Source organism: Trachymyrmex cornetzi, unplaced genomic scaffold, assembly GCF_001594075.2.
Source record: "Trachymyrmex cornetzi isolate Tcor2-1 unplaced genomic scaffold, Tcor1.1 scaffold320, whole genome shotgun sequence".
NCBI classification, from domain to species: Eukaryota; Metazoa; Arthropoda; class Insecta; order Hymenoptera; family Formicidae; genus Trachymyrmex; species Trachymyrmex cornetzi.
Genome location: NW_017297898.1, coordinates 1,215,741 through 1,224,102, shown reverse-complemented (window position 1 = coordinate 1,224,102; position 8,362 = coordinate 1,215,741).

Sequence of the window (8,362 nt, the reverse complement as noted above, 5' to 3'; positions counted from 1 at the left end):
ACTTCCGAAATAAAGATAAGAAAGTGAGTTTTACGACATTATTTTACGACTTCAGAATATGCATTTAAATTCTCCGCAATATTGAAATAAAATTCGTTCAGCAGATACTTTATGAGTTATTGAGCAGAAGAAATGTCTCGTTCTTAACTCGGTGCTTTTTTAACCTTGTGAATTTTAGATTAATTATATGCTCTTTAGATTAATTATATGATCTCTTCGCATGTGTACATTTTGTTAGGATTTCAATCGCCTTACTTTAAAAGTAATGAGTTTGTTGGAAGAAATGGAATCGTTGGAGCGCAGACGAATGTATTTAAAAAGAAAAATAAAATTAGTAGTCGCAAGAAAAAGCGAGGAAAGAGTTATTTTTGATCGGAAGCTAAACGAATAAAATCGTAAGTTGAAACACGAAAGTGGAGATGCATAGCTGCTGTTTGTTAAAAATTGATTGAACCCTTCTCGTCGAAAAGTTCGTGATTACTTCAAAACGACAGTATGCTTCGTTGACTTTCGATTCTACTTTCGACGTAAATCCATCTAAAACTGTATGAGCTTATTTCAATGTAGCTTCAGTGCTGGAATCAATATACCTGTCAAGGTTTTCATCGCAAACATCACCAGCACGCAAGATAGATTGTTTATATATCTGTATACATATATGAGTATACTTATACAAGCAATCCCGGAACTTTTTATTTTATTTTTAACAACGGTTTCTGTGATCTGTTTAAAAACAGTTTTTTCTATTTATGATGTTTTATTTATTATTTTATTTATTGGAGAATGAAATAATATTTATTTTGTATACATATATATGTAACCAATTGTAAGAAGATATTGAAATAGTTTCATGATTATTAACATAATTGAGAGATTTTATGTCATTACAAAACAATTAATTCTACGAAAATAATTAAATTATTACATAGTAATAATATCTATTAGTGAACTAATAAAAAAAGATAATGAGACACGTTTCGTGAAGAAGATTTAAAAGCTACTGTACAGAGTCCCAAAATTCGTGACTCAAAATACTACGGCAAAAAAGTTCTCAAAATATTAAATAAAAATTATTTGCAAATTTTTATTGTAAGCAGTATTTTTTTATAAACAATAAAGGTTTAAGTATAACCAATAATAGACTACATTTAGAGGACCAATTGTTTATGAGTCGCGCGAGCGGTAGTTCAGTGAGCATTGATTAGATTACACTTCAATGCGTTTACAAATACTCACAGGCGACTATTTAAACGTAGTTTGTAATTGACTGTATTTAAACCCTTATATTTCAGAATCGGTAGTTCAGAATCTATTTACAATAAAAATTTACAAATAATTTTCTTACTAATTTTTCGAAAACTTTTTTGCTGTATTATTTTAAGTTGCGAATTTTGGGACACCTTATATAAATTAATATTATTAAACAACTTAGCCTATGGTTATAATAGATGCGTTTTCTAACAATCTTTTGTTCTGAATATGTCAGAATAAACAAGAATGTTTTCTATGAGAGTAATTACATTGCATGCGTACAGTTCGTCAAAGAGTTCTCACAAACTCGTCAGAACAAGTTTGTCATTCAAACGAGTTTATTTGTTTGTCTGAATTCGTACGACTTGCTGAAATGGATATTAAAGAACTGATGAGTGTGCTGTTTGAAAACAGAAGTCTATGGAATCGAGCGAAAATCATAACCGAGATATATTTCATAAGAAGATTATATTAGTCAAGAATTATTATTCGTTTTATTCTCTTGAAGTAAACACTTAATTACTTACGTATAAGTTTTTAGTAATGGTACTTTCCAAAAAGTACACATATATCTTGTACTTAATTACGACACTTTAGTTCTTAAAATTCCAAACTTTGAGATTACAACCAGATTACATTTCATCAGAATATCCATTTACATCAGAATACCCATTTGCTATAATTACTTATTTCTGACGAATTCGTCAGAACAAATGTTTGTTAGAACATTGTAACCGTAACCTTAGCTAATTGAAAAATTAAATGCTATATTTACATCCATTACTGTATGAAATATGTTTGTATTTTTTTAGAGAATCATGAGATATAGTTTTCTGAATTTTAATATTTATCTCAATTCTGTTTATCTCTTCCATTATAATTTTATATGAAAGACAAAACCATGAATAATTTCTCTCATTAACATAAAAGAATACTAATTGTAAGATATATGTGTTTCGAATTACAAATGATCGCAAGATATGTAGATTTAGATTAAATACAATTCTATGAGTAATGTTTTGTGCACTGAGAGAAAGGATTTTGTTAATTTAGCAAGCCACTAGTACTTTCTTTAACCGGTGATCGGTAAATATATGACAACAAATTATGTTGTTGTGATTGCTGCTAGTCTGCTATACCAACCAATTATTAATAACAAAAACAAACTATATAGAATCTAACCTATCTTTTGGATAGACTTTAACTCGTTTACATAGAATTCGTGGAGTCTTAAGTCGTTGGAAACCTATCAAACACAGTCAAATATAGGGAGAATACTTGACTAGAATTAGTCAATTTCTTACGATTTGAGATTATATATATATAAGCTTCTTATTTGCTAGCGATACTATTGATTATTTGTTACATTGACGAATTAATTTGCAGTCGTAACAATCGATCGTTTTTTTAAACAAATATCACATTTGTTTTCCCTTGATTTGTTCCTATAACAAAATCATTTCTCTCAGTGTGTTTTCGAGAAATTAAAAATTTGTAACGTTATTATGTTATCGGTTCTCTAGAAATGGATGAAAATGCATCGGAATCTCAACTTCCATACGTCATCTATATTTCCCTCCGGTCTCAAGTTGTTGGATAAATTATGCAGTTTTGCATGCATCTCCCGCCCGTATATCCGCAATATATCTACGTGTCTTACGGGACTGATATTCAGGAATGCAATTAAGTCACGAGGAGCTTGAGATCACGCCGAGACCTTTTTGCGGCGATTTTTTTCTCTATCGAATTCTCTCTCGTTCCGTGTTTTAGTGGTTAAGACTCCTAACACTAATTGCGTGATAGGAAGTTAAACATGTTTCTTAACGTTTTTGTTTCATAGGATGTATTGAATTTTGATAATTCTTGTACGATTTTAATGACTCAATCTAACATTTATTATTTATTTTTTTCATGTAAAACTTGCAATTTGTGGGCGTAACATTATATAAATTTGTGGATATTTCATGCGTTTTTATCTCTCATAAACCTGTTCGTCACATTCTTGAAAAATTGTGAAACTTGAAACGTTATAATTATTAGATCGACATAATTAGTATTATATAGTATTACTAAAATGATAATGTATATGATAATGTACGTATTCATATTGCTAACGTATCATCGTTTTACACGATGGTATATGAGACTAGGCGATTGAAACGGGCCAACGTAATTGCCTATTAATTATTCAACTGCATAAATGAAACCAGTGTAAATGTTTGTCAATATACATTAATGTATAAATCCTGTATAATATGTATAAAGTGAATTATGTTATTGAAGAGCTGGTTATTATTAAAATTACTGAAATGGAAATATTGTAATGAAATGATATAAATGCGCGCTAATGCGTTATTTCATTTATTTAATAATTTCACGATTGAAACGATGATGCAAGTTCCATACTTCTCCGTCAACAAAATTCGGTTTTGACCAATACGGAATAGACAAGCTAGGTGGCCATGGTTCGTAGTGTCTGAAAAGAAGTTGATTTCTCAGCGGAGTATGAACCGCGTGTATTGCATCTGCAAACACCTGTGGCACTTTGGGAGAACTTGAGACAACAAAAAGTAGAAAATAGAGGAGGAGATTTTACGTATTTCATGTTTTTTCTATTCTTCGTAGATTAATTGTTTGATTAATGATGAAATGAATTGTTTAAGTTTTAATTCAGTTTAAACGATTCTTTATGTAAACTCGATTCTGTTTAATCGGATACTCGATGAGAGAAAAAGACTCGCTAACTAATTAAGAAATACACGAACGAAACGAAACATAGAAAATTCGTGAGGATAAACGACATCCGGTTTCGAAAAGACGACAATGTCACTTATTGAAAATCTTTATCGATCCGTTGCAGGTCGTTATTTCCGAGGGGCGCGATTATTCGTCGCGACCGGAGATTATCTCTGGACGTTCGTAAGTTGCGACATGTATTTTCCACATTCAGGATGGATAAATAACCGTGGATGTCGCGCGGCGCAGCGGCGTGATTTACGGGCGAGACGCGAGCGCGCGTTGCGCTTTTGCGAAGTTAAGAAGCGCACTCGCCCAGATTATTCCACCCGGACCGGGTGAAATGTGCAATTAAGCGCTCCCAAGCTTGGTTTACGGCGTCGCGTCGCGCTACACGACCCCGAAGTTACTTCATATGTAGGTTATTGGCTAATAGATGTCCCCTGTTAAAACTTTTTCCATTTATTCTCATTTCCGTTGCTTACATGGTACTATTCCTACGACGCCTGCATAGATGAAAATTCGTATGGGCGATTTATATAGTGACCAAACGCTTTTATACATGCTACCTTACTGCTTGTGTCACCGCTAGTAACTTTATATGGATGAAGCGTATTCTACACTCAAAATCCCATTTGGTTAAATCAACTAATCTCTTATTTGAATATGGCCAAACAAATCCTTGGTTGAGGCAATAAAATAATTTAGGTGAAGCTAACAAAATTTGGTTATTGTAACATTTTACTTGTGTTATCAAAAAATAACACAAATAAAAGTATCACAGAGCAAAAATTTGATATAAAAAAGGAATTACAAAATTAAATTTGTACATTTAATTGTTGCGTTAGCATTTCATTGTCAAATTGTTGTTTGTATAGCAAATAAATTTGCATAAATATTTTACATTTTTTATAAACAATTTTTGTAGCGAGTACAAAAAAGAATAAATATTTGTTATACCTGCAAATAATTTGTGATTTCTATATTTGTAAATAAATTTGCTGTCACGGCAATTATTGAATTAGCGTTTATTGCAAATTTTTCTTTTATAATATTTTTTACCCTTTAAAAAGCTATGCCCATCTTATTCAAGTTCCCTATTATTTAAGAGATTGTGATGTTCGATTAATTAATTTAACTAATTCTTCTAATTTATGCGAACCGATTTATTTGTTTTATATGTTCACATTCGTTTGTATCCCTCATCCGATACACACACACAATTTGAAGATTAATTATAGGATTGACTTCTTTGCATTACTTATTTAATATTGCCCCAGTTCTCTTTTTGATTAATTCTTGAAAATTGAAATATTTTTATTAGAAACTTTTATTGCATAGAAGGTTGAAAATATTAGCTTTTTTACAAATGAGTTTTTCTACTGTAAGAACAACTTCTAGTATTTTATAATTTTCTGTGTTAATCATCTTAGTAATTAATCAGATTAGTAGTTAAGTTTGCACATTATTTTTTGAAGATTAATGTCAAAAAAATTACTTATAGTAATCTCTACATACTTATTTTCCTTAATTTGTAAATCTGTTCAAATTAGCAATCTCATTTATGTAACGTGCGTTGTTTGATTCGTGTTATGATAACAAATGCAGTAACAATATTTACTTCGCGCTGCGTGCAACAGTTTGCGTAACCGAAATTACCTTTTTTACAATTACTCGGAGGCAGTTTTTATTTTCTCCACCGCTCCGAGCCATGCAATTTCTATTTCATATTGCGCCCTTTCAACTTTCAAGCCTGTATAAAGGAAGCGCCTCGTGTCGAAAGCGAGTTTTCTCGACAGTTGTTCTTTCCGGATTTTTCGTACTTTTTGCCCCCTTCTTTCGCATCTTTACTGTGCATATTTGCGTCGAACTTTTCGTCGAAACTTTGACAACTTCGAGCTTCGTTATCTTTCGATGCCAGGACGCATGCCACTGTCCTACGTGGATCGTTTTCTTTTTTGCCTGAAGATAAGAGGAAGGAACAGATTTAAAAGTCTTTGTAGAACCCCTTGTGCACCGTTTTTTCAGTATAAAACTTTCGCGTTTCTCGCGTCGACAACACGGGAAACGGGAAACACAAATTGGCCGGAGAAATAGCGCGATTTACAGTTCCTCGGAGGCGAGTGCGTTGAAAAGTCCGATGGAAAAATCGAGCTGACCGAGTTCGATCGAGCCCGAGAGATTCCCTTAAGCCGCTGTAATCCCGGGGCATTCGGCCGTCGATGGTGGTGTTATGCAAATGTCTGGAACCTGCGAGGAATGCGGAACGTTACTGAAGTGCTTGAACAAATTGCAGAAATGAAGTTTCTGTCATAAAAATGGAAGGAAGAAAGCGTGCCTGCGTATGCTCGAAATTAATTGGTTTATGAGTCATAGTTGGAAATTTACATTAGTCCGTAGTTAACGTATTAAAAAGACTCCGTTCGAGTTTCCACTTAAATCACATATGGAAATCATGTGGAAATTGTGGACTGAATGTGACAAGCGTTGACTTTCTTGACACAAGGAATTTATTTACAACATTTCCATACAGTTACATAAATACTCGTTGGAAATATAAATCAATGGCAAAAAAAGCAGCTTTAGAATTAATAAAAATGTTATGCGTGATAGGAGAATCGTAGATTAAAGAAAATAATAAATATACTGAAGAGGAGATTTTTAAATAAATTTTTTAATAAATAACAAGTGATGACTAAAATCTTTAGAATGTCAGAATAAGGCCTTGATCTCGCTCATTTGTTACAAAACATTACAATTTTCTTATTTTTTTAGTTACTTACAGTGAAAACGAAAATATATAGAAAAGAGGAAAACCATACTTAAAAAATTTTTTTATTCCGCTTTAATCAGTTATTACATCACAAAATTACATTTTAAAGTTAATTACAAAATTTAATGATTCAATATATTTAAATATTGTTTTGTAACAATTTGCACAGAAATATTATTCAAGAGTTGCTTTGATCGAATATGGCCTTCTCTTATTATGTTGAACTTTTTTGACTTACTATTGTTTAAAATATTAAAAAAAATTTTTTTTAATTCTGTCGTAGCAAATGAGCGATATATCAAGATTAAGTTAATCTGAGTTGGGTTCTTTTTCCAGTACAGTTATATTTACTAAGAAGATTGTTATAATAGATCAAATATTTTTGAACAAGTGTAAAATTACTCTAACATTTATAGTTTATTCTAACCTTTTTATTGTATACGCATCGATAATTTTCACTTTTGAATGTTAAAACGGCATATTGAATCATAATTTTTGAAAATGACGATCGAATATGATATCAATGAGTCACAGGATGTACTATTTTGATGTTACACCGATTGGCTACACGACTTCCTCTTGCTCTATTTGCGAGCTGCTCGCTGGATGATTGTGTAAACATGTACATTCTATGTATATGCACGTGCATAGTAGGTATCATGATTGACACGCCGTGCGTGTTTCACGTGATCACTTGATGATCACTACTTTCCATTATCAATATTAATATTGTTATCAATCAATATTTTCCGTGTTATGAAATCTCACGTCCTTAATTGAATCATTTGCAATGCAGATCCATTAAGATACCGCGTTGTGTGATTTTGCATTTAATTGTTCAAAGTTGCGTGTCGATTTGCATAAAAAGAGATTCGTCAAGTGTAATCTAAAAGTTTCCATGGATTAATTTCCGACTATCATCGATGTTCCACGTATTTCTTGGTTCAATGTGTAAAATTTTTACAGATTAATTTCTGGCTATCATTGATGCTCCGATATTGTTGCCCGAGGACCTCCCGATCGAAGGGAAACTGTTTTTCGGACAAATAGTTTATATAAAATGACTACATGCTCATAAAAATTTAATACATAAAGCATGCCGAAGTTAATTAACTTACGAGAGCAGAATTTTTTTACATGATTGATTTTTTAGCGTTTTTGACCGTAGTTGGTTTATTGAATCGATCTGAGATCGCGATTAATGACATTATATGCTCTACTTTGGTTTCCGGTTGAGAGATTCCGAGATCGTAGTACTTTCTGGTTAATTAATCTTGGGTCGATTCAAATCCACTACGGTCGAAAACACTATTGGTAGCAGGAATTGAAGAATATAAAAAAATCATTTTCGTTTTATAAGATATTTGTAAAATATAAAAATAAAAATAACCGTAAGTTGTCTAATATGATGAATATTAAGATTTTATGAATAATCATTAAATAATTACAAATTATTATATAAATAAATATCATTAATTTTATCAGAGAAAAATATTCCTTTAATATTTGATTATATCCATATTTATGTCACCCATATTTGGATGATGCTTAAAATTTATAATTGTGTCTTGTTATTCAGTTCTGTTTAATACAATTTTATTT